The 21,535-nt window shown below is 40.0% G+C and overlaps 1 long non-coding RNA gene across 1 annotated transcript in view; it reads left to right on the top strand.

The window, feature by feature from the left end:
* LOC132325122 (uncharacterized) overlaps positions 1–4,470 on the top strand; it is a 32,357-nt gene extending 27,887 nt beyond the window's left edge. Inside the window, exons 2-3 of the long non-coding RNA XR_009485833.1 lie at positions 1,441–1,638; positions 1,742–4,470. This is a non-coding gene — a long non-coding RNA (uncharacterized LOC132325122). The remainder of the gene's footprint in view (positions 1–1,440; positions 1,639–1,741) is intronic.
* The last annotated feature ends 17,065 nt before the right edge of the window (positions 4,471–21,535 follow it).

Below are 21,535 nucleotides of genomic sequence, written 5' to 3'. Positions count from 1 at the left end.
GTCTTATACCTTTGTAACAGTTTTAATGTTTTTATGTTATATATTCTTGTGACTCTACTTTCTAGGAATTGAGATAAATGTTCCAGTGCCATTAACTGTGAGAGTCCTTACAAATGCTTCCAAGCAGCTCACCAACTTTAGTCAAGGCTGACAGCTGCAGCAACATTTCTGAAATAGTAATGGGGTAGCAGTGTTTTGAAAATCATTGGCAAGAACAATAAACACATACAGATTATTCCTGGAATTATAGAATGGCTGGGATTGGAAGGGAATTCTGGGGATCATCTTGTCCAACCACCATGCAGGGAGGGCCACTTAGAGCCAGTTACCCAGACCCCAGGAAAACACTTAAGCATTTATCCAAAACAGCAGAGAAAGTGTAAAGAAGAAACACAGGGGGAAAGATTTGCTAAATTTTATAGCTCATGCATCTCAGTTCTTACTGTAGAAATTTTACTCTGAAATATTTGGGAGGACAGAGGTGATAGGAATTGTACTTTCAAAACTGAATTTGACTTTATTGAGCTGGTTAGTACTTAGTCTTCCTATTTATTACCTCATTTCCTTGGCATAATTGCACTATGCCCTATGACTAAGATGTTATAAATAAACTTCATCTAAAAATGACTCATAGCTCTCAAATGTATAATATCAAATTATGAAAGTAATACATACACAATGCATTAATATTTCAGCAGAATCCAAAAAATTGTTATGTATTGAATTGAAAATATCTAAAAATACACAGATCTGACCATAACTTCGACTCCCATTGTAATAGTGCAAAATAGCGTGATGAACTTCAAAGAAATCGTACTGTCAGGTCCATGAGGAGCTTTCAAACACAACAAATATGCCTTGGCTCACAAATTCTCCATTTGTAAATAAAGTAGAAGCCTTTATCTCTGTTGTTATGTCCAGGATGTACCTGGTTACCTAATACCCACTCAGCCTTTCTTCATGTAATTTAGAATTTTAGTTCAAAAATATGCCTTGGGATATTTCAAATATGAAGGGAGCAACTTAAATCCCATTTTTATTTTCTGTCATGCCAAGGGGCAAATGTAATAGCCTTACACAATGTTGCACCACGCTGCATAGGCTGATGTGATGTTACATAACATTGTCTAGGTACTGAAAGAAACGAATGTTTCCAACACACAGACAAAAAGCCCCAAAAGCGGGGATCCTTTCAGTGCTGTGAATGAGCACAACAATACAGACACCACGAGGAACAAATCTGGCTTTCAGCCGAACTCATTCAGACAAGATGTAAGACCAGTGCTCCTACTGTGCTCACTTTGGCCAGGAATGTTCCGTTTAATCTCCCAGCAAAGGGAACTGGATCCTGCCCTGTAGAACAGTAGTCCCCTTTTCACTCAAAAATTACAGTGTTGGTAAGTTTGACAATTATTTGTGTGTCTTCTATTTCTATTTCAGTCACAAGACCAAGGTCAAAATTGAAATTTACTGTTTGTCTACATTCCTGTGGAAACATAAGGGATGTTCAAGAAGCCAGCCATACTCCTTAAGAGACAAGGGTCACTACTGGACCATTACCAAACATCTACATGCTGTTCCCTGTGTGATATTTGGGGCTGTCCTGTGCAAGGTCAGGAGCTGCACTCAATGATCCTTGTGAGTCCCTTCCAACTCGGTATTCTATTGTTCTGTGAAGATTCAGAGAATGACTTAACAATCTGTAACGAAATTTGACCTTTTTCCTTTCTCTCTTGCACAGGTTCAGCATGCTACCTCTGTTACTCCAGACAGTAAAAGTAGCCTCTGCTCAAGGAACATGCTGCTGCTGTAGCAGGGAGCCCTGAACTGGGATCATCCTTTTGAATAAAGACCTGTGTGTGAGCAGCAAGGGTATGACTTCAGAGTAAGATGGTTTCTAACAATCAGACTTCAGACACTGTTGAAAGAAAAAACCAAAAATATTAGACAGCTAAATTTTAAGGCAAAGGTGAGACTGTACTTTGAAGCATATGTCCTCCACAAAGTACTTGCACTAAGCCATTTATGCAGTCGTGTTAGAAAAAGATGGTAACGTATCTTGGATTTTAGTGCCTTAATGAAGGATGCCATGAATCAATTATAAACCAATCATTTTCCAATTTATTGGGTTTTTTCAGATGATGACAGTAAAAATAAAGTGAAAGAAAGGAAAGTACAAACAAAAGCTGGTGATAAACAGGTTATGGAATGTGAAAATATGAAGCAAAGCTGTGCTTCCTCCTGCTTGGGAAACTGATACAAAACAGCAAACAGAGGAAACAGAGGCATCACATCTTTAGCAAATAGAACATTACATATTTATGAGTAAAGCTGAAGAAAACATATGCATATTCATCTAATTATCTATTCAAATACTTGTCCATTTTCTAAGTTAACATGTTCAGTTTTCTTTCTCAAGGTCTTGAAGAAGCTTTTCCCATTATAATTTCAAGTGTGGTTTTACAACAATAATGAGGAACCACTTTTCTGCAATATTGAATCACGAAGGATCACTGGAGAATTAAGGGATAAAACAGGCTAGTTTAGAGAATCTGTCAAAGAAGAGATGAGATCTTCCCTAGAGATACTTCTTCTCTTACACTCTGAAACAAACTCTTATTTATGTAGTGCAGGATTTTAAACATCTTTCCCTAACCATAAAGAAAGATGTTCTGATGATGACAGCCAAAAGACCTCCTGAAAGTGATATGGCACTCCAGGCTTAAGTGGTGTTATAAATAACAGCATTGCAAATAAGTGGCTGGTTTAGGACTGGTGCTGCTCAGTTTAGTGTCCCCACTGAGACTCTGCTCCCCTGCTTTCTCCTCCCACTCTCCTCTGCAGTGGGATGGAGAGGAGAATTGGGGGCACAAAAGACAAAGATAATGGGCTGAGATAACAACAATTTACTGGAAACAAAAATGAGGTAAGACAATGAACAGCAACAGCAATGATACCAATGACAGAGGGTACTAGAAAGAAGCAATTCACATGGAATATTCCCCCCACCCCCCCGACCAATAGACAAAACCAGATGATTCTCTCTGCCAGATTTGACTAGACCAGAGCCCCTTCTCCCCAGAGGAGAGTCCCAAGAGAGTCCCTTTTCCCTACCCCAGGTAGTGATGTGAGGAGGTATAGAATGACCTCTGGGTCCTTGCCACTGCAAAAAAATTAACTGTCCTGACCAGCACCAGGATAGTAGTTAAATAAAAACTCAGCTAAAGTTTATCAGAGTTCATGCACTTCAGTAAAGTGAGATAACAGTGTCCAGTGTCTGCCACAGATTTTAGCTCAGTTAGTGGTTCCACTTGTAAGCCATTAAAAATCTGCTTTTACAGTATTTTATATTTAAACTAAGCCAAGCCAGCAGTGCCACAACAAAGTGCACCTGAGAGTGATGAACTCACTTTGATGGATGTCTCAAAGCCACCACAATCTGCATGTAAGGTACAACTGCAAGGTTCAGCTGCTGATCAGACAGCTGTCTCTTTCACATCCCAATCTGCGAATTCATCTTCAATTCCAAGTCCCAGAACAGAGGAGAGAAAGGCGACATACAGATTCAACTAACAGAAAAAACTTTGGAAGGAAGCTGAACACATCACTGATTGTTCCTGCTTCCTAGGGCAGGGCAGGCATCTGGTACATGAGGTGCTTCCTCAGAGCCTTTCCCTAGGGTATTCTCAGTGACCTCCTGGTACTTGCAGCCATTCCCCAACCAGTCTATTCCAGCACTTTGCTATCATTTTGAAGCAAAAGAAAAGAAGGGAAAAAATGTAGAATGTCTGAGTCCCTATAAAGAACAGTTGTTAGTTTTATACAGTTTCATATATTGTTACTGTCGGAGGATAAATCACACTAACACAGTCTAAATTGTCAGAGTATCACAGTCTAAGCTAGAAAACATAATATTTTCTTTCCAAACAAAGAAAAATGCTAGATCCTGAGGTGTTTCTGGCATATAGGCAAACATTATCTCATGGGTCAACACAAGTCTGTTGTAGAAAAGAAAACCAATTTCTGTAATAGTTATGGCTCTCTTGTCCCGAGCCATGTCAAAGTGGTTCTGAGTCAGAGAAATGCTTATGCCCATGAAGGAAGCTCCACACAGTCTTTTTGTTCACAAAAAGATGAAAGAAGCTAAGGCTGATCTGAGCAGATGCCCTACTCTGAAGAAAAGGGGGTTATTCTTAATAAATAGCAAAATACTGGAAGAGCAAGACAGAAGAATTATTGCAAAGTGGTGAGAAAAAGGGTAACACAGGACAGGAGAGAACCACCTGGGATATGGCAGATCTAATTTCACACTAACAGGGCCAACAACTTTGTATAAATGAGAGTATGAATATGCTGTGTTCTGTCTTTGTTTCCCTGATTATCTTTAGCTATAGGCAGCATGAATTATGCAGGCCCCCAGCCAGGCTGTGCATTTACAGTTACAAAATAAAAGCCAAGTCAAAAAGCTTGCTACCCTTTTCTGCCTGTTATTTTCATCTCACTCGCCATTTATTCTGATGAAGGTGATGATATCTAAATCCTATACAAAAAAAAAAAAAATCCTATTGGGCTGAAAAATCCCCAAACACCAAGACATGCCCTGGTGCAACAAGGCAGTTACTTATGGGTCTGACACTAAGTGCACAGATACTCTCCCTGAACCAGGACAGATTGTTTGAATGATGTTCTGCCTAGTCTTAGGGTCTTCATGGGATGTGAGATGTGTCTTTGCAGGTACTAGGGGACACACAATAAATCATACACAATGCTATCCATATTCAGGATGTATTATTTTAGTGAATGGCAAATAGTCTGTGCACACACCCTGCTTGCTTACAAAGTGACTGCTTGTTACTGGAGGTATCATAGGCCCACTAAAGCAAGACTACTCCCATACAAGGCAGTGATGAACAGCTTTCATTTCAGTCACATCCCATTTTTTGTCTGCCATAGCAAGAGCTATTCCACTGCTCCAAATGATAAAGCAACTACAGACACCAGAGCAATTAAAGATTTATAGCAGCATAAATAATTAACACTCCCCCTTTCCACTGAACATAAAAGTCATGCTTAGATGAATACAAAAACAGCAGTAAACTCATACCAGGCAGTTGAAACCAATTTATCTATGATACATCTCAGAAGTCTCACATCATCTCTCAAAAGAACATTTTCTGTTAGTCAGGCTTTATTGGATATAAAGTTATATATTGCACATTTACTTGATTTTGCAAAACAATGAAGATGTCCCCTATTTCAGAATTCCTTTATAAAACCAGTCTGTTTGTGTTTAGACTCAGCATAGTTATGTGCTGAGCTCTTCACGTTCTGGAGACTGTACCATCATTTCATCCGGACACCAGCACTCTTGTTGCCATCTGGAAACTTCATGATAAGAGAATTTTTTCCCCTTTGCAATTTAGGTGCTACTCTATTAGGTACTATTAGGTACCACTTTTTTTTTTTTTCTCCCCAATCATTTTTCCACCATAAAAACCACAACCATGAGTTTTGAAAACAAACTCTTGAGCAGTACTTAACACAAATGCAGCTCTTAATTTAGAGGCATGCATTATTATGTCCCTACGTTTGTCTCCCATTTTCTTTGTATCCTAATGGGATGGCTTAAAATTCCTTTAGAATGTGCTTTTAAAGAACCATTCAAAAAACAAAAAATATGCCCAAGCTAAAATGTTAAAGTGGAGAAGACCAGCAATCAGAAGGGATGAAGCAATGTCAGAAAAAAATGACAACATGGTGAATTTAATAAAGATCCATCTCTTGCATGCATCGTGATGTAATTAGCTGCTTAGTCACCTGCTCTTTACTTACCGGTGTTTTTCTTTCAGTGTCTGCACATAACAATGTTCTTCTGGTATGAATGAAATGCGCAATGTCAAAGGTTATTCTCTGCAATTTCTCTGCCTCAGTTGCTGCAGAACTGAAGCTGGAGCATGAACAGCAAAGTTGAATAAGCACAAAAATTCTGTCTCCTAGGGAATTCCAACATTCTCTTTCAGGTACTTCAAGTCACAATTAAAAGCAATACTTCCTGCAAGATGGAAATCATGATGAGGATTTTTTTCTGTAAAACTGAAAAGCCAGGTAATTTGTCTCAGAAATGTGTTCAGAGCTTGCAAGTTTCTGGTTTCTTGCGGGGCAGACTGTTACCAGATTGCCTAGTAGTCAAGAGGAAAGGTGATTTCATGTACCTGCATTTCTGTGTGGCCAGAGAAAAGGCCCTGTCCCCAGGGTCAAAGGGAGAGCTTTTGCCCAGGAAGCCATGAAGACATTACTCACAAGTGGTAATGTGGAGGCAGTGGCTGCCCCAGGCTGGTGCTTCTTTCACAGAAGGGTTTGGGTATTCTTGTACCTGGACCAAGATTTCTGTGCCAAAACCCATCTAATGAATAAGCCTCCAGGCCTTCCTTCTAAACCAGTTTCATTCCACAGTCATTTTTTACAGGAAGGGAAACATTATTTTTGTGACAGTGTATTTGTAATATGTCTTTTTTTTCTTTGTCTTCTTCTCTTTCCTTCTTTTCAGAGTGGTGTAATGTGACCCTTGGCTGCTGGCACCCACATGCCTGGCAGCACCTGCAGGAGCCTTTCATGTACAGAACTGGTCTCCAAGTACACATGGGTCATATTCATTTCTCTTGAGAGTTTCTTAAAGACATTTGGTTCCTGTGACACAAAACTGGTTACTAATTAACAGAGATTCAAAGATTAGTGTTACCAATTCTCCTCCTCCTGCGGCCAGGCAGAGAGGGAGAGGAGGAAGGCCATTATGTGAGCTGCAGAGGACACTGAGCCTGCTACTGCAAAAGAAAAGACTCATTATTCATCAGGGTTTCAAGCTGAAAAATTAAACTTAGCTGGTTTTTTGTGGCCAATATTGATTCTCTACATTGCATCACCAACACCTGCACAAGGTATAACATTGCCTTGCTATCAGAATTTCACTTAGGCTTGCCAGTGGTGAAAAAAGCTTAGAAAATAGTTTGCTGTAACATGAATTTGCAATGTTTTGCAAATTATGGAAATTAAATGAGAGTTGAGGAGAGGCCTTCCCTGTTCCATAGAATCATAGAATCATTAAAGTTGGAAAAGACCTCCAATATCATCAAGTCTGACCTTCAACCAAATTCCATCATGCTCACTAAACCATATATCAATGAATATGTTTCCCTGAGACAAAAAGAGATGTACATAGAGAAGAGACTGAGACACAGCAAAGACTAGGTTCAGTGACTGTGTATACATGCTGCATAGTTTCTTCTACTGGGAATGGGGGAAATATTTGCAATCTAAATCACACTGGTAGAGCAAACTGGATATGGGTCAGCTCAGCTTTTTTGTGTTCTGCTTTGATGACTCCCAGACAGCCTGTTGGTCAGTGGGTGCAAGGAGTTCCTATTCCTAAATGCATACAATGCAAAACATGAAATATCTGGAAAGACAGAAGGCTTTTTCATTTTAATTAGTGAATAAAAAAATGCTAAAAACCCCAACAACCATCAATGAAGCAAGCAGGTGTATCTTTTTATCTCTCTGAGACTATTATGTTCTTCTTTACTTCTATTCAAGAAAACTCTGAAGCAGACTGTAGATTTTTTAAAGCTTTTCATTGCAATAAAATGCACTCAGATTAGGGCATATTTCTCAATAATATCCTTCTGCAAAGTATTCAAATATTCATATAACGAAGAAAATGGCTGTATGTTTTAGTTATCTGCAGTAGTAGCTCAGGTGTTTAAAAGCCTTGTTTTTCAGACACTCATTCACTGAATCTCTGCCTTTAAGCACAGAAGATTATCCCATTACTTCTTGAGGGCATTGCAAATAACTTTATGAATGTACAGATTCATCACAGATGTTTCCCCTAGAGTCAGAGGATGAACCCTGACCATTCAGAAGCACAAAGTACCTAAGAGTTTTGCACTTCAGCTTGTAGAGCACATATGAAAAAGCTGCTGTGCCAAGTCTAGGAAACCCACTCTCAAGGTTTTGCAGAGACTCCTGGATTCAGCTGGTGCTTTCTGCCCACCTGCAGTCCTCCCTGAACCAGCTCTGACCACACAGGGCCCCAGCAAAGAGCAGGAGTGAGTGCACAGCTGATTGTTTTTCACCTGCCAACTTACATCCACATCTCAGAACGCTGCTCTCCCGCTGCCTCTGCTGCCTCTCTATCCTGCTCCTGGGACAGCAAGGGAGCAGCTTTGAAAGGGCTGAAAACACAAGCTAGACTGTGACTGGGACCTTATTGTACACATGCTTCATCTCAGCCACCACATTCATTCCAAAACATAGGAAAGCTTGTTAGAGAGAGGTATGATTTTCCCCAGAGTTTACGAGTTCATTTGGTATCTATCTGAAGAAGGCAGGAAGAACAAATTAAAACTTTAATTTTAATACATGTAGTGAAAAAAAGAAACATGTTGAAAGCCCAGAACACTTTAAAAATCTCATCTCTATCTGTCCATACCAAAAATGATTTTTTTTTTTAACCTATGTAGTATTTTTCTAGCAATCCCTAAATAGAATTAGGAGTATTAGAAATTATCAAAGAAATCTGTTGATGATTCTGAGGATAATCATGCATTTTGAGGATGTCTGAATAACTTGAATAACTTAGTTTTCACATTGTAGCTGCATATTTTATTAACTTAAGCCAAGTCCCTGGATTTATTCTTGTATTTGACACAGCCAACAATACCTCTAAGGTGGTCAAATTCACTTTCAGAGAAACCTAAAAAAAAAAATAATGCGTTACTCTATGGAGGTACTTTGGGTTCTCTTTGTCTGAGAGCTGGAAAAAAATATAAATTAAATAAAGAAATTTAAATAAAATGGTAAGGACCTGAAATCCTTCCATATGAATAATGACTCCAAAGTGCCAAGAATTCCCTAAAAAGAGCCAAACAGGTTGGCATTTGAAGAGCAGCACAGAAGAATCCCAGCCACTCTGGCCAGTGAGTCAGCTTCATTAGTGGCCAAATTTAATTCCTCTATGCAAAGGCAAGCAGCATGGAGCATAAAATAATGATAGAAGGAGGAATTAGAGATGTGCATGCCTGCAGGGCTAAGACTTACTGGCACCACGGAGATGTAGTGGGACAACTCCTCTGACTGGACTGCTGGAATGGATACAGGCTCTTTAGGAACAACAGGCAGGGAAGATGAGGAGACAGGGTTGTCTTCTATATCAGTGGCCACCTGGAGAGAATGGAGCTCTACCTGGGGAGGGATGAGGATCTGACTGAGAGTTTATGGGTCAGGATTAAAGGGAGGGCAGGGACAGGTGATGTGTAGGGGTCTGCTGTAGGTCACCTTACGAGGAAGACCAAGTGAGGGCAGGCCTCTAGAGACAGACATGAGCAGCCTCACGTTCACAAGCTCTGGTGCTCATGGGGGACTTCAACCACCCCAAAATCTGTTGGAGGGACAGCACAACAGGGCATAAGCAGTCCAGAACTTCCTGCATTGATTATAACTTCCTTCTCCAAGCGGCAGAAGAATCAACAAGGAGACGTGATATGCTGGATCTTGTACTCACCAACAGGAAGAGACTGGTGGGCAATGTGAACTTCAAGTGCAGCCAAGGCTGCAGTGACGATGAATTGCTGAGGTCCAAAATCCTTAGGATGGCAAGGAGGTTGCACAGCAAGCTCCCCAACTGGCCTTCACAAGAGCAGACCTTTCCTTGGTGAAGCACTGGAACAGGTTGCATAGCAAAATTGTGGATGCCTCATTCCTAGAAGCGTCTGTGGTCTGGCTGGATGGCACTTTGAGCAACCTAGTCTAGTGGAAGGTGTCCCTGCCCATGGCAAGGAGTTTGGAACTATATGACCTTTAAGGAAGGCCCCTTTCAATCCAAAACATTCTTTGATTTTTATGATTCTATAATAAGTGCTGATGACAAGGACTGAGATATCATGCTGGTTGGAGTAGGTTTTAAATTGTCACCCATGAGCAGAGTAGTTAAAGTCTCCAGCATCAATTTTCTCAGGCTCAGTAGTCAGCAAAATAGAACTGGCTAGCTCTTCCCCTAATGAAGGATAAGTATTTCATCCTGCAGGCAGCAACCATCCTCTTCTTTCACAATTATTCATTGTGCATGTTCATTGACTTATTAGCAGAAGAGTTATAGTCAAGCAGACTTCCTGAATAAACACAGTGTTATTTTACCCTTACTACTGCATGATACTTTGGAATTATTTCAAAGAACAGAAAGAAGTTGTTCAAAGAGTTTATCACTGAGGCAAACATGACTGACAGCCCCTTTCTTTATCACTTCATGCATTTTTGGTTTGGGAACACTTTGATCCCATGATCCCTTTTGGTTCTCAGTTAAGGGCACGACATTGGTATATCTCTCCTGACACTTATTTGCCCATCTCTTGTGCCTTCTTCATTTTCTTGGCAGTTTGAAAGGTTCTTCAGACATGAAGCAAGGAAACACTCCTTCCTTTCCTTGTGATCAAATTGTCATTCCCTTTCCACCTTCAGACTTGCTGTCTCTTTTCTATTTCATTTCACATCAGTGAGTCAGAATCTGTCTTTCTGGTTAAAGCTGCCATTGTGTCCACAAAAGAACACTTCTCTGTGCACCTCAGCATCTCCTTCTTTCTTGTCTTTCATTTCCAGCCCTGTGTCTGAGCTACCCCAAGCATATTTCCTTTACTAAAATTAATGGCTATCACAATGTCTTCATCTTCTGGCAGGTATGAGGCATTGCTCAGGGTGAATTTCACCCAAATTCAATGCTTTGCTTTGCATGTAGCAATGATTATAGAAGAAAAGTAACCACTGTCTTGTATTTACTACTGAGACCAAAGCAGAGATTTGCTATATCTGAGATGCAATACAAGCCTTTTATGTTCAAGCTGCTGCTGTTGATACTTGGAGCTGTACCAGTTGCACTGTTTCTAATTTGGGGAATAGCAAGCATCGGGGATTATTGGATGCAGCCACATGGTCTACATTTTCCCTCTGACACCCTTCCCTGTGTGACCCTAGCCCCCTCGCAAGAGCCAGGCTAAGATGCTTCCATTTGATAACACAGAAAAAATCTTCCAATTTTAGTGGCCTTCATATTTCTCTTATGTGAAATAAAGTCCATACCTTGAATTTGATATGAGAGCAGTTATGTCATTAAAGAACCTGGCAATATACTCCAAGGCTACAGAGGCTCCTATATGGGGAAATTTTTATGTAAACATTTCATTCCGATAGTGAACAGGTAAAATTAGTCCTTTAATATGTACTTTGCAGAATCATCAGATAATGCCCAGCCTTCTCTCCTATTTATTCTTTTTCCAAACACTCCTTGTCACCTATATGTGTGCATTGCCATGCAACATTATGTTGTATAAGCACTAGACAGATTTTGCAAACTGAGCTTCACAGGTGATTAATTTTTCAGGTACATGTAAGCTAACATGTATCTGATAAATTAAGTCTGTAATAAAACCATGTCCATTGCATATCACCTTGGCTTTTAAATGTTGATGAATGGGAACTTACCTCACAAATGCTTTGATTTTTTTTTCATTATTTTCCAGTGCCAAAACACTCAGAATAACAGCTTTCATGCATCAAATGTTTTATAGCATTGGGACAATCCAGCCTCCACTTTATTATTTTAATCATTTTTCTGCTTTGAATTTTGGCTGTGTTCTATTCTCTGTAGTCTGAGATTCTAGTAAGTTCTTATGATAAGAGGTCAAACTAAAAAAAAACAGCCCTGCTGGTTCTGTCAACTAAATTCAAACATTACTGTGAAGCTTTATAACAATAATACCTTTCGTGCTACTATATTCTGTAAGCAATTCAAGTGGAATCCCTCTTCTGTGTGGTTTATTATAACTCAACCATAGAAATGTGCTTTGGGCTGAAAGTGGATTTATAAGATTTCTGCCCAGGAGCATATGCTTTGTAAAATTTAATTTAAATCAGCTTAGATGTTTTTTTTTTCTTTAAAGACTGAAGAATAAAAACAAAAATAGATTGATGGTTTTTTTTCCTTAGCAGAAAAAAAACCTCACTTTTCTTTCAATAACAAGTAGCCATTTTTCTTGCCCTTCATGAATATACATAATTCCATCATCTTTGGGGAAGGCATGTGGAGGACCATGAAAAAAAAATCATTTTCCTTTTTTTAAATGAAATACAGAGGCTGTCTGTGCCTCTATATTTCCTGTGTACTAGGATTTTCTGTGGGTACAGGGAACAATATAAAAAGTGATATTTTTATTGGAAAGCAAAAAAAAAGAGGCTACTGCATTTAACTACTTTTCACAACAGTCAAAAGATTTTCATGAAATGGCAGTAGGAAAAAAAATCTCATTCAATGCAGTATAACTCAGCTTACATACCTACTATACTAGAGATTTGAGGACCCAACTTTTTGTTCTGCTCTGACAGGCATATGCTGAATTTGAGGTGCTTTTATCTGTTTGTTCACTTGTTTTCACAGTTCCTGTGGTGATATTTAAGCTCCTGCTGGAAGTATTGCTTATGAAGATTTGCAGCCCTAGGTACATCTCTCTTCAGATTTCTGGCTACATGAAGAGCACCTTGATAACCTGCCAGAGGTCATGTGTGCACTGAGCAGAGCAGATTGAGCAGAGCAGCTCATCAGACAGGGCTGTGCCATTTCATCTAAGTCTGCACACCAACTGCCCAGGAGCTAACAAAGAGTTTGAAAATGTAACAGAGATTCTTCTCATGGAAACTAGGGGAAAAACCTGTCTCGTTCATGTAGATGGTCTAATTCAGGGGCCTCTTCAGTACACCTTTCCCTTTCCTTTCCTTTCCCCTTCCTTTCCCCTTCCCTTCCCTTCCCTTCCCTTCCCTTCCCTTCCCTTCCCTTCCCTTCCCTTCCCTTCCCTTCCCTTCCCTTCCCTTCCCTTCCCTTCCCTTCCCTTCCCTTCCCTTCCCTTCCCTTCCCTTCCCTTCCCTTCCCTTCCCTTCCCTTCCCTTCCCTTCCCTTCCCTTCCCTTCCCCTTTCCTTCCCTTCCCCTTTCCTTCCCTTTCCCCTCCCTTCCCAAAAGTTAATCCAAACATAGAAAGTTGTTTACAATGAAAATATCACTTAAAGCAAATGAATGAAATCCTGTGTTGGGGAGACATTCTTGCCTTCAACTTTTTTAGTGCTTTAGCCCTTGATCAGCAACTTCCAGGAAAAAGAAGATGAGTTATAATAAATCAGCTAAATAGCAGAATAGAGAGAAAATAGGTTGCATTTAAAAGCAACTCGGGAGTGAGGATAATAAAGAAATTATGTCAAAAGGGCCTAATGAGTTTCATGAATACCAAGATAAGAATATCTTAAAAATCTATTTCAATATGTAAAAGTTATTTTAATATGTAATACATTGTTACACTCATGAACATGTATGCATATATTTATAAATACTCAGACATGCACATATATATACATATATATGAATAGTCTTGATGCTAATTTAATCTTAAATTTATCTCAGATTTTAATACTCCCAGGTGTTCAGGTTGTTAAAGTATACCATGTGAAGCTGACACATATCTCAGGATAGGAAGGAAGTAACCTCAAGGCATCTGGCTTCCTACACTATGCTCACAGGCTGTTTTTGATGCAGGAGGCAGTGCAACAATTCACTGGCAAGCTGGAAAGAGCAAGCCAAAGTGACTTGGACAGTGAGCAGTCAGTGAATAGCAGACAATGCTGCATGTCAGAGATCCTGCAGCTCTGCCATGCCAGATCATGGAGCTGGATCCAAACATCCCTGTTCAATTTATATGGTGGATTTCACAGCAGAAGAATAGGCAAGTTCATTCACAACTTGATTTATATCAGATTGATCAAAAGCTAACATGCCTTTCTGCCATGTGGTCCAGACTGCTTCCTAAGGGATGGTCCTTCAGTCTATTCACATAGCCAACGTGTTTTTCTGAGTTCTCACATCTCTGTGGTTCTCACATCCCACCTTAGAATCCTGCCATGGACAGGTATTTCTTGTTCCACTCATTTCCATTCATACAGCTTGCTGTCCAACGACCTGTGCTCATCTGAGATACTTTTCACAATTCTTTTCCTCTAACATAGTAATAGAGACAGGTTCTTCTATATTTGTAGCATTTTATCCCTCATCTCAGACTCTTCTCAGCACTCTCAAGTGCAAAAGAGGTAATGGAAACATAATGAAATACAAGAAAATTCATTCAAACATTAGAAAAAACTTTCTTATTCTGTGTCTGGAACTGGTTGCCTAGAGAGGCTGTGGAGGCTGCATTCCTGTTCAAAACCCACCTGGACATCATCCCGAGTAAACTACTCTCACTGACTGCTTGAACAGGGTTTTAGACTAGATGACCTCAAGAGGACACTTCCCACCTCAGTGCTTGTGTGATACACTATTCTTGAGGACCATGTCTCATTAATTACTCACTTGATGATTCTTCCTTTCAAAAACTTTATCTAGCAGGTTATGACACCTAGGAGTTATATTTCCAAAACTGTTCCCACATCTTGGAAATCACCCTACAAACTTGTGCAAATCTTTCCTCTTCTGGATTCTCATGAAAGCCCCTTCTTGCAATCTATATAGCCTATAAAAAGATCTTGTCAAGAGGTAGAGAGATGTTGTGTCTACTTGTTTCCTCAACTGTACTTCCATGTCTGCTCCTCCCTTTATAATTCAGGCTGTAAAAGGCCTGTGACAGAAACTATGCTGGGTTTTTAATGCACCTACTACCACTGTTTCTTGTACATAAATAGGACTGCTGGACACTCATTAAAAACAAAAAACAAGTGGGTAACCCCAGAACGATCACAGTATGTTCCAGATTGGGTCAAAAGTAAAATAAAGGCCTTAACTACTATTTTCAGTGTTAAGGGATTATTTTGCTTTTGCAAACACACAGAAACTGTAAAGCATCTGGAATCTAAAGGAATTTTTTGTTTCTTTGTTTAGTTTAAGTTTTACCAGTTCCATGGAATTCAGTCTGAACTTTATTGGTTACTATGGTGACTAACTGTAATAAATGAAGTGACAAAGATGTCTCAGACTTCATTTAGTGGGGAACAAGGAGCAGCTAGAAGCAGAAACCTCTACTTTTCACAGACAGGTCATTCAGTCAGCCGCCTGCATAGCTGTTAATGGATGGATTTTGAATCCTTGGCCTCCTGTACGAACAGGTCTGCTTCCCCCTTATTTAGTGGTGGTGTGCTGAGTGCAATGAGGCAGGCAGTCTCAATGAAAATGAAGTTCTGAAGCTGTTCCCATCAAGTGGAGTGGCACTAGGTCCTAGACAGACATATTTCTTCCAACTTACCCCATGCAGTGCAGCCTGAGCAGAAGTTGTTTCCCATGTGTTTCTACCTCTCACTGGCAGCAGAGATGATACTGTGTTGATTGTAACTAGAAATATCCACCCTGCTGTCCTATTTCTTTGATTCAACAGGGGTAGGAGGGAAGACCTTAAGCAGGACTGCAGTTGTGGGTGGCCAATTACCTAGCAGGATGTCTGGGAAAGATATTTTTGCTGTTTGTACTTCCTTACCAACTGTGCAGAAAGCAATTAATACTTTGCCCCTCTTCTTTAATTTTTGATACCTGAATAAACAGCAAAAGGAATGCTGCAAGCAACAGAAGAAATCCAGACTGACCTTTGCGATGAGAGTGGTCAACTCAGTCCTGAGGCAACAAAACCAGCAATGCTTGCCATTGTCACATGCTGATTCCATTGAAACAAAGTAGCAGCTGGAACATTTATCTCAAAAACAACACTGTAGCAGCTTTTAAAGACCAAAATTAGTAGCTTAATTAGAACAATAAAATGTTCTCTTAAGATTTCAGGAGATATGCAGAAGATTTTGCTTGCTTTTGGCTAAATTTTGGAGTGACATAATACCTATGGTGTTGTATTGTTATGTTTTGTTATGTTTCATGTGATCAGCCTAAATGTACGTACACATATACGTAAAATTCAATGTGTTTGTGGCAGTCTGACCCATATGTCACCAGAATTAACTTCCCTGCCTATGTTTGTCTCTTTTCAATATTCCATATCCAAAGTCTGCACTACATTGTGGAACACTACACTGCTTAAGGAACACAACATTGACTCAATTCTGCTACAAGGACAGAAATAAAAGCCAAACCAACTGTGTTACACCCATATTCCTCAGAACACCTCCCTGACCAAAAGATAGAAATGCTCATTTCCTTCTGCCAACTCAGTTTTTTGTGGGAGGGGAGAGTTGCAACCTGGACAGATCAAAGATGGAGAAGTATGGCATAGGTAGAGTAAGTTCTAAGATTTGCATACAGAGCACAAGTCATATGAGTTTGAAATATAATGTATGGCTTGCAAAGTGTGTAATTAATACTTAGAGATGTTGTTTGAAAAACAAAACAGCTCAAGCTCCCTGTCAGCTTTGTGACATAACTCAAGGCAGAGTTACAGGCAATAAAAAGCTCACCTGAATATACCTGGTGGCAGTGCCTTCCTCTATGAAACAGAATCGTGTGGCACTGGCTTTATCTGCATTTCATGAATGGCCCAGATTTTGTCCTGGTAAGCCTTTGACTCTACTGGCTTACTATCCTGTTAAACTGGTATCTGGCATTTCAGCTGGGAAGAAGCAGCACCATCTTTGCTTTTGAGGAATTTAGTGTCCCCCTTGAGATGAGAAAGACAGGCGACTGTGTCACACTCCTACTCTCTTCCAGAGTGCAGTCCAGCTAGTGGTCTCAAATCAAACACTGCTTTAAAACTTTCTTTAAAGTTCATGTATATTTAGCCATGGAGCAGAGTATTTGATTTTACCCTATGTGCAAAGGAGGGTAAAGGGAGTTGGGAAGACACCTCTCCCATCTGGCCTGGGAGAACTCCCAAGAAACATTTGAATGGTTTGCATTTTTCTCTAAGGCTCCAAATAAATGTCCAACTTTCTCACACACACCTTGGGGATAAGCAATTATTCATGATACAACAAGAAAAATACAAAAACTATGTCACTATAATTTCTTAAATCAGCTGTTTCACTTTCTAATCTTTAAGCATTTTCTTTGTTTGATCTGTCATAAATATTTCTCTTTGCTCTTTAAAAAACATTGGCTTAATGTTTCAGGAAAGATGATTTATTGCAGTACTAGAACAAAATTAATTCACTTTTAAATGCGAGCTAAGTTTTGCAAAAGAGAACGAGTGCTTCAATGCAAGATCCAAATGCCAGAGTCTCAGCACTGGTTGCACAACTCCAAAGGACAAAAGTTAATGCTACAAACAGAACAACATCATTGCTGAGATTTGTAGGTCTCACTGGAGACCTACTTTCCTTATTGCTAAGACCATTATTTTTAGTTACATCTAAAGAGGAAAAAAGTTATGCTGGGCACCTAACTTTTTTTCACAGGTCTAGGGAAAGCTGGAGATTATCAATGATGTGAATAGCTATATAATCTCTCCTGACTTCTAAAAACTCAGCTACCATTCAACATTCGCTCGCAGTGGACCTAACATCTTCCTGCACTTTTCCTTATGTGGATCTGTAAACTTTGTGCAACTTTTTACAGGGCCAGGAGGAAAGAGAGAAAAAGAGGATGTTTAGAAGGCATTGAAATTATGCTTTGACTTGATTAAACACATATCAGTCTCAACCAGCAAGCCTGTGATAAGTTACCTAGCGGTGATAAACAAGTACCATGGGAGAAAAAGTATGTATAAAACAAAAATACTTGAATGTCATTTTCTGATCTACACATCAGGATTCCTTTTTAACATGCCACTTTTTAATCATGCCTACACTAACTATTATTTATGTTGCAACTAACCAGAGAACTGGGCAGCAAGATCTTGCATTTCCTAGGTCTGGTCCTGTCCTACTGGATCTTTCCCGTACCACAGTCTGTCTGAGACACTGAGGTTTTGTTCATCCCTGGCAGACAGCTTGATGTCAGCAGCCCTGGTTCTGCTGACATCTCTCCCACCTGAAGACGAGCTTTCCCAAACCCATTTCCCATCTGTTTAGGCCAGAGCTGAAGAGTGTCACTGGGTTCCTAGCCTGCCCTGTGTACCCAGGTCTTTATTGTGGCCCATATTAAAAATAAAATGCTTTGTGGGCACTGCAGCTGCCTCTTCAGCATTCACTGCCCTGCTTCAGTGCTGCCTGAATTGTTTCCTCTCTCCCCTGCCTCCCAGCACTGGATGCTTGACCTGGTTCAATAATAATGGGGGTTCCTAACTATGAATTATGGCACCCAGAACAGAAATGTACATTTAAAGGACCTGTGATTTCTGCTGTAAAAAATATTTTTTTTTCTTGAGGAAAAAGTGAAATTGAGGTTCTGACACCTTTATAATTACATAAAATACATATAAATATTTACCTTTAGGTCTCTAAAGTCATATGTTGAGGTCTGTAGAAAACACATCACCCTGTGATCAAGGGTGATACAATTCCCTTCAAGTCAATTCTCAGAACTAATGTTCCCACTCCAATGGGCTGCACAGAAAAGTAAGCTCTCTCACACCATTTACCAGTATGCATGCATACAATCCAAGTTTCTCTGCCGTCCTTTGGCGGCCCATTAAAACCCAGGAAAAGATTTCTCTTTACTTTTTCTGAAGAAATACCTGTTCTGCTGTGACTGCCAGAGATCCTCAGCCTCTGAAGGCTAGGAAGAGAGAAAGCAACCTGGGGTGTATATGACCTTTCATTGAAAAAGAAAAATAGCATCAAGTGGGAAAATTCTTTGCTTCCTCTGTGTTTTGGCAACATGCAAGAACTGGGCAAGTTGATCTGCAGCAGTATTTCCAGCTAGGACTTCATTCACATTCAAAGCCAACAGATAAGCTTACATATTAACTCTCCTGATTTACGTTAACACTTAGCCATGGTGACAAGTACTCTTTGCACTCAGTGCACACTGACTTTGTCTTTCTGCTTGCAAGGAATTCAAGTAGACATTAGTGACGTTAATGAGAAAGAATAAGAGTGTGTATGTAAGCAAATTCTTGAGATATTGGCAGGTACCAAGTCTGCAAAGGCAGCAAGCAGAAAATACTGATTAACACAACATGGTTTGCACATTCTTTTTATCAAAATATTTGTTCTTGTTTTGCATTTATTCTTTAAAATATTGATAAGGTTGTTTGGTTTGGGTGCTTTTGGTTTTGGTTTTTTTTTTTCACAGAAGGAATTATAGTTTTTATTAATTTTGTTATAAATATTGGAATTTTTTAAGCTTGTTTTGTTCCAGCACAGAGGTTATAAAATTCAAGTCCAGAAGCCACTGTTAAATAGCAGAAGTCTCACAATTCAGAAATAACTGCGAATCTGGAGATCCACAGAAAATATTTTCTCTGAAGCAGAAAAGATACAGTTTCATTTCTGCTCAGAAGCACAGAAAATCAGTTTATCTGTCTTTGCATTGCACAGGATTTTGTTGTTGAGAACAGAAACTCTTACCTGTTTAGCTGTGTCAATCAAAGCACCAGCTGGAATTGCTTTGCCTTTTTGCTACTCCCTAACACCAGCATGTGCACAAGTTCTTCACCAACCACAGCTGTGCACGACATGTCTCCTAAGTGAAAGCAGAATCAACTATTTCATATCTACGGCATGAGTTTCTACCAGGACAATTAGTGCCAAGTAGCCACAGTGCTATCAGCCCACACCCAAACTGAGACCTCCTTTGGCTGTAGCAGTGGCCAATACCAAAAACAGAGCACAAATATCATGTTCTGTTCTTCAAGAGGTCAGGACTGGGCTGTGGAAAATAATAAGTTCAAGGGACAGAGTAGCTCGGAGTTGTCAGGCAACACAGGGTACAGAGGGAGGAAAGCAACAGGAGGGAGAAAAAAACCTGCAGGATATTCCAAGACTGGTGGTCCTGAAGGGCATGCGGAGAAAAAGGCAGAAACTTTGAGCCTTGCATTTAGAAAAGAAAGTGGAAACCCCTGTCACTGCACTGTCACACTGACCTCACTTTACTTAACCATATAACTCTATCTTCAGATGAAAGGTCAAAATTTAGGTGAAGAGAGGACACTTATGTGTCTTGTCATGGGTCACTTAGGAGGCAGCCACTGATCCCTTTTCCTGAACCAGGGGATCAAATCCATAATTCCTAAAGTGTTTCTGATTAACATTTTCTGCAGAACCAGCCTCGGCTGTGTAGCAGGTAGTTTGTAGTTTACTCTAACGAGCACACTGCTGCTAGAGCTAACATTGACATAGCTGCAGGTGGATGCCAGTGACGTTAATAGAGATGGATAGGAGAGGAGATGGAAGCCAAACCTAAGATAGCAGCAGAGATTAGACAGGCATACGAAGGTAGCAAACAGAAAATATCGATTGCTGCTTAGTATAGGACTGTACTCCCAAGCAAGAGCACTCAGCTGACTCAGGAGGCTGTATTTTTCCTCTCATAAATTCACTAAGTCATTTCAGCAATTTTACTCTGTTACCTTCTTCCTCTCTGGCAAGTAAGAATAATTACCTTCTTTCTTCATAGTACACTTTTCCCAAGCCAGAGAAGTATTCACGGCCCTTCAATCTTTTGTTGTTTTAGTTTCTCCTAGTTTTGTCTCATTGTGGTTTTATAGATCAATGATTTTGCTGAAATCCTCTGAGCTCCATGGCAGTTTCTCAGTTTAAAAGAGAAATGTCTGTGCTACTGCCAGTAACCTTATCCAGGCCTTCTTCATACAGTATAGGATGGGTCAACTGGAAAACATGCAGCTCTTCCTGGGATAACATATACCCTGATGTGTGCCTGCTATCAGCACATTGGTAACTCAAAAAAGCACATGCCCTAAATTCCCTGACAGCTGCTCTCCCCCAACAGCAATGCCCACATTTCCCAAGCCTATGGAGCACTGTCCATTTGGAGTTGAAGAGGGAGAAGGGACAAAGACTTTACAGGATTTCTGACCAACCAATAAAGCACTGCTGGCCAGGGAGGAAGTGATACAACAAGAAGGCAGGTGGGAATCTGCCTTCTTGGTAACAAATACCTTCTTGGTAACAAATACTGACTGTCCAAAAAACCATCAACATAGCAAAAAGGATGCTTTATGCTCAGCCTCCTTTGCCTCAGTGATGTTGGCATTAAAGCAGAACTTCAGAACATCAGAGAGAAAAAAGTAGAAAAGTTGTTTCTAATTTATCAGATTGGAAGCACAGGAACTTCTGCAGCTGATCTGAGAGTTTACAGCCTAGAACCCCCTTTTGGGGTCTGCTCTTCCAAGTACCAGAATAAATGCAGAGGCCTTATTGTACTCTTCATATGTAGTACATTGGGTTCATAGCTACAACACATGGCAAAGTAGGTTGTTGTTTAACTTTTGACTCCCTGGAGTCATTTACTGCATATATTTTTTAGCTTTTTTTTCAAGGACCCTTATCCTAGAAGAATATACACTCAAATCTCTAATGTATAAGGATTTCATTTCCATTACAAAGAGAACATCTTTTCACTAAAAGACTATCACAGACAAGCTGAGAACATCTGCTGTTAGCAGTCCAGGGCATGTTGCC

The sequence above is a fragment of the Haemorhous mexicanus genome, chromosome 3 (assembly GCF_027477595.1).
Source record: "Haemorhous mexicanus isolate bHaeMex1 chromosome 3, bHaeMex1.pri, whole genome shotgun sequence".
Classification (NCBI taxonomy): Eukaryota; Metazoa; Chordata; class Aves; order Passeriformes; family Fringillidae; genus Haemorhous; species Haemorhous mexicanus.
Note: the sequence above shows the minus strand (reverse complement) of the source record. Positions and strands in the feature narration are given on the sequence as shown.